Consider the following 6,110-nt stretch of genomic DNA (forward strand, 5'->3'; position numbering starts at 1 on the left):
GTTAAGAGTCTTTTTTTTCTTCTTATTAATCTTAAAATTGTATTACTGAGGATTAATTTAACAAAATTAACATGTATGGTTGAATTTATTAAAAAATAATGAAGGAGGAGTTCCCTGGTGGCCTAGTAGTTAAGGATTTGGCATTATCACTGCCATTGCTCAGGTTCGATCCCTGGCCTGGAAACTTTCAACTTCTGCATGCCGCAGGAGTGACCAAAAAGATAAATAAATAAATAAATAAATAATGAAGGAAACTGAGTTTAGTATTACAGGAATTAAATGATTATCACTTTGGAGTTCTTAAATTATTTTCATATCACCAAGAAAACAAGATATTTATGGCAAAAATAAAATTGTTTTGATATTTTGATAAGTGTGTAAATATTACATCTATTTCTTTCAATGAAATAAAAATACCTTTTTTTTTGGCTGCACCCATGGCATATGAAAAAGTTCCTGGGTCAGGATCGAATATCCAAGCCGGAGGTGCAACCTATGCCACAGCTGCAGTAGCACTGGATCCTTAACCCACTGTGCCTGGCCGGGGACCCAACTGATGCCTCCACAGAGGCAAGCTGAATCAATGCCACGTCGGGAACTCCAGTGGTAAACATATTTTAATACTGCTATGCAGTCAGTGTTTCCTGCTTTTATTTAAAGTTTTAAAAATTGAATAGTTAAAAACTGAAACTTAAATTCTATGAAAGCACAGACAAACAAAATCATCTAGTATGAACCTTGATAGAAATTTTGTTATAAATTTTATTTGCTCTGAACTGTTTTACTTCCTTCAAGGTCATTGGAACCTCTTAATAGCACGTGTATTTCACAGTCTGTTTTCTAGCTGGAATCCAGACTTGGTCAGTATCATTAAATACTTCTCTAATCTTTTGACTCACTTTACCTGCATAATGACATATTTTCATTATAGAAAGTACTAATTCTTCCAGTTATGGTCTGTGACTAGTAGAGTCTTTGCTTTGTGTGTCTGAAAAAGTCTCATTCTTGAAGAACAATTCAGCAGGCCATAGAATTTTAGGTTCACACTTTCCCCCCTGCTCCCATCACTCTGAAGATTTTTAACTTATTTTCTGTCATCTAATATTGCTGATGACAAGTATGCTATTAGTGTAATTTTCTTTCCTTTGTCCAATCTGTCTTTCCTGGAGCTTTTTCATGATTTTATCCTCAAGATGATTTGGTCTTACTTGTTTAGTTTTAATATTTGTTTTTCTGGCTTAGTATTTATTATGCACTTTCAGTCTGTGGGTTCATGTCTGGAAAATTTTAAATCTAGCTGCATGTTGGAGTCATATGGAGTCTTGTAAAAATATGCTGATGTCTGGATCCCACTCTGAGAGACTCTAATATAATTGACCTGAGCTGTGCTCTGAGCATTAGGAGTTTCATAAGTTCCCCAGGTGATTCTAATGTATAGCCCAGGTTGCCTCTCACAGGCCTAGAGATATATATATTTTATAGGTGGAAGGTCCAGATGAAAGAGATGTAATGACTTTGGAACGAAAGAGTGAGGGACACATTGAGTTACATTTTGGATTGAATCGTCAAACTTGGTGACTTGGATAAAAGGGTTAAGGAAGAGGAAATGTCCAAGGCGACTTATTTTTTCTTTCTTGGAAAATGAGGTGGATGGTATTTCCATAAACCAAAAGAGGAATTCAGAGAGGTTGGTGAATAGGTAAAGAGTTTTTCTGTTTCATTTTGGATTTTTTTTTTTTTTTTTGGCTGCACCCATGGAATGTGGAAGTTCTCAGTTTAGGAGTCAAACCAGCACCACAGCAGTGACCTGACCTGAGCTATTGCAGTGGCAGTGCCAGATTCTTAACCTGCTGTGTCACAAGGGAACTCATAAAGAGTTTGATTTGATATGATGGGGTTGAGCTATGTGGGAGGCATCTGGTAAAGATGAATCATAAGGAGCTGGATGTTTGAGTCTGGGATATTGAATGTAATGAGGGCATCATCAGCCCATGATGCTAGTAAATGCAGCTGTGGGAGTGGGTGAGATCACCTCGGGAACGTGTTATAATGAGAATGAAGAGATCTGAGGTGTACTAGCTTGTTGGCAGAGACGCTGGTGAAGGAGATAAAGGCTGATATGGTCAGAGGTAGGAGGAAAAACAAAAGGCACTTTCAGGCAGAGGTAACTGGTAGTATGAAGTACAGTTGGAAGGGATCATTGACCTTAGAAATAAAGGAGATGATAAATGATTGTTTTATGTTGAAAACTTTTTTCTAACCTATTTTACCTTAACATTTAAAATAGATCATTGTATACTAATAGCTAACAAAATGTATTTGAAAAAGCCTGGTCATGTACTGTCATTTATTGCAAGTGAGGGAGTTGGGAACAGCTAGAGAGTTTTGAAAGAAGGTGGAGATTTGGGCAGCGTCTGTGAAGAATGGATTCAGGAACTGACTAAAGGGAGAATTTTCAGTTTGGAGGCCATCAAGGACCCAAGTGAGGAGTTCCCTGGTGGTGTAGCTGTTAATCTGGCATTGTCATTGCCGTGGCTTGGGTCACTGCTGTGGTACAGGTTCCATCCCTGGCCCAAGAACTTCTACATGCCACAATCTTGGCCAAGAAAAAGGACCCGGGCAAGGTTAGAGAGCAGATGTTTGCAGTGGAGCCAATTGACATGGTTGTGCCATGTTTAAGTGGGCTTAGCAGCCCAGGAGATTAGGGCAATTATGATAGAGGAGATTAGGTCTAGTTGGGAATTCATAGGTAGACATGGCAAGAGGTTTTGTAAAAAATGGCTGGAGGCTCCTAATGCAAGATCAAGAGATTTATAATGGGACCTGGGCAAATTGGGGAAGGAAGCTCTTTCAGCAGCGCTAACCTGACAGCATGGGAGAATAGTGTGAGTGAGAGGACAACAGGTTGAAGGAGGCCAAAGACCCTGTTGGATGGGAAGGGTGATTGGCTTGGGGTGTGCCATCAGAGGGATTGAGTGGCACATTTCCAGAACTCAAGATCCAGGGGGTGATCTGAGCTGTGTTTCCATAGTTCACAGGAGGTGGGTGACCAGCTGTAACAGCGTGGATGGTCCTAGAATGATCCCAGAGGTTGAGTAGAAAGGAAGGTCTCCTCTTTAGTCCTCAGGTCCTTTTGAGTGAAACACTTATCCAGATTCCGTGACTGTATGGGCATTTTCATTAGAATCCCTTCCCCCTTTTATGTTTGTGTTGTCTCATCATCCTAGGTGCTCTAAAAACTCACCACAGAGTGTTAAGTAGTGGTTCTTCTACTAACCCTCAATCAGAGACACCATCTCCTTAATTCTGGGAAATTTTTTTTTTTCTATCTCTGCTGTTATTATTCCTTTGTTCACCTACTCTGTCCTGAAATTCCCCTATTTGGGAGGTCTTTGACCTTTGGTTCCTGTTTTCTATACACTCCTTGGCTTTCCTCTGTTGTGCTATATTCTAGAAGAATGATTTCACTGGATCTCGCAGCTCAATGACTTCCTCTTCAGTTCAGGGTTCAGCCCATCAGCAAAAATTTTAATTTCTGTGATAATCTTAATTTCTAAGATCTCTATTTGTGTGTGTTGTCATTCTTGTATTTCCTGAGGATATTGATTAATCTTATAAAGTTCTAAACTCTTCTAAGGAGCCATGGCAGGGAAGGGCAGGGTGAACCTGAGCCAGCCTGTCTCTGCACGTGATTGCTCCGTCTTGGCCTTGGGCACACTCCTAGGCCTCTCTGAACAGAGTACTCACACCACTTGCATCTGGGGGCAGATACTGTGCTATCTCTGCCAGGTCCAAGTGGTAAGTAGCAGTGTGGAGGGGTCGACCAGATGGCTGCTTCTGTAGGCGCCTCTGCTAACCCACGTGCTCTGTTGCTCTTGGTACTTTGGCTGCAGGCATTAGCCACATCTGAGCTTTGAATGTCCCTGGTTTCATTTTTTAGCAAGTCAACCACAGTGTTTGAGCTGTGGTTTCTTTCCACCTATCTGTTCTCAATTGTTTTCTTGCTTTCGGGAGTTCCTCATAGAGACTAATCCATAAAGGATATGTCTTCTTATCTGGCAGTAGAGTTGGGGGTTCCTTCTCCTTTTGAAAGACTTTGGTGGGAGTTCCCATCGTGGCTCAGAAGTAATGAACTCGACTAGTATCCATGAGGACACAGGTTCCATCTCTGGCCTCGCTCAGTGGGTTAAGGATCCAATGTTGCCGTGCTCTGTGGTGTATAGGTTGTAGACACCCCTTGGATCTGACATTGCTGTGGCTGTGGCGTAGGCTGGAAGCTAGAGCTAGGACTCTGATTTGACCCCTAGCCTGGGAACTTACATATGCCGAAGGTGTGGCCTTAAAAAAAGACAAAAAAATCTTTTGTTGTTATTTCTATGGATTTGGGATAGAAGGGGGAAGGTCCAGATTGACTACTCTGCCCTCATTCAGTCTTCCCCACCACATTTTTTCTGTGCAGTAACATCTTGACATTTTCCCAATCACTTGTCTTTATATTTAAAAACTCAGTTGAATAGGGACCTGAGATAAATAGGTTAAATCAGTGGTTTCTTATTGGTCTCAATAAAAACTGGGATATGGAGATTTTTTTTTTCCCTTTAAAATACATTTAGTTCATTGAGATTACTGTGCCAGGAAGTGTGAGTATACCGCTATCCGTTCCTTTATGCCTCCCTTCTTTTTATCACTGATGAAATCTATGAAACCTGTCATCTGTCTTTGTGATTTACAAGACAGACTTTTCCAGGGTATGTCAACTGTTCTGAAGACAATGTTAAGCATTGGATTTGGCAGATCAGATAGATAATGATGTGCCTGTGAAAGACGGGGCTATTGATGAGCCTCGTGTCAAAACTGATTGCCATATATGGTCAATTTTTCGCTTTCACCATTGCCCTGGTTGCGGTCTCTGTGAGGATTTTCATGAACAAGGGGCACTTTGGATTCTAAATCGGCATTGTGTACTGGTGCATGTTCCTCTATTCTGCTTTGTCATGGCAGGATTTGTAATTGCTCATTGTTCTGTGGCCTCCCCAAATGCAGTCTTTAAAAGTAATGAGCACTTAGAAAATGTATTTCCATTTAAAATCATTTCTTTTTATTACTGTTCTGAAACTCATAAATTCACTCAGTACTACGTTTCCACAAGTTTGTTCCATTTGCAAGATTTTTTTCTCTCTTTTATAAAATGTGCTTTGAAGCAACTTCTACAGAATATAATCTTGGATCAATTCACTGTGATGAGCAATTGAGTAGATGAAAGAAAGAACCCAAGTGCTGAATCTGTTTGTTTTAGAAGAAAAATTTCTAAAACCCATTTCCTGGGAATTTCTGCCATTGAATGACACTCATTTCTATTCCTTTTATAGTCATTACCTATCACTCCTAGATCTTCTGGGAATGTCTGCTCAACCAAGGTATGACAGTGGCAGTTCTGTTTTGAAACAATTCTTTATGCTTTGACAAAAGCCTGAGATTTTGCGGCAGGACATTACAGGAAGACAGAGCACAGCCCCATCGTTTTAGAAACACCTGGTACAGTGCTGTGCATGGTCTCAACACACTGGGCTTGGGGAGCCTGCATACTGACAAATTGAAGATGCAGTTTAAAGACATTTCGTGGAGTTCCCGTCATGGCACAGTGGTTAATGAATCCGACTAGGAACCATGAGGTTGCAGGTTCGATCCCTGCCCTTGCTCAGTGGGTTAATGATCCAGTGTTGCTGTGAGCTGTGGTGTAGGTTGCAGACGTGGCTCTGGCATAGGCTGGCAGCTACAGCTCCAATTAGACCCCTATCCTGGGAACCTCCATATGCTACGGGAGCAGCCCAAGAAATGGCAAAAAAAAAAAAAAAAAAAAAAAAAAAGACCTTTTGTAAAGGGAATTCCTGTTGTGGCACAGCAGGTTAAGGATCCAACTGCAGCAGCTCAGTTGCTGCAGAGGCAAGGGTTTGATCCCCGTCCCAGCATAGAAGGACTTTGCATTGCTGCAGCTGTGGTGTAGGTTGCAGCTGCAGTTCAGATTTGATCAGATTTGATCCCTGGCCCAGGAACTTCCATCTGCCATGAGTATGGCCACAAAAAATTTTTTTAAAGATGTTTGTAAAGAC

This window comes from Sus scrofa, chromosome 15, assembly GCF_054392235.1.
Source record: "Sus scrofa isolate SSC_HxYL_T2T_F1_AM1 chromosome 15, Sscrofa_HxYL_maternal_Yorkshire_Landrace_v2.0, whole genome shotgun sequence".
NCBI lineage: Eukaryota > Metazoa > Chordata > Mammalia > Artiodactyla > Suidae > Sus > Sus scrofa.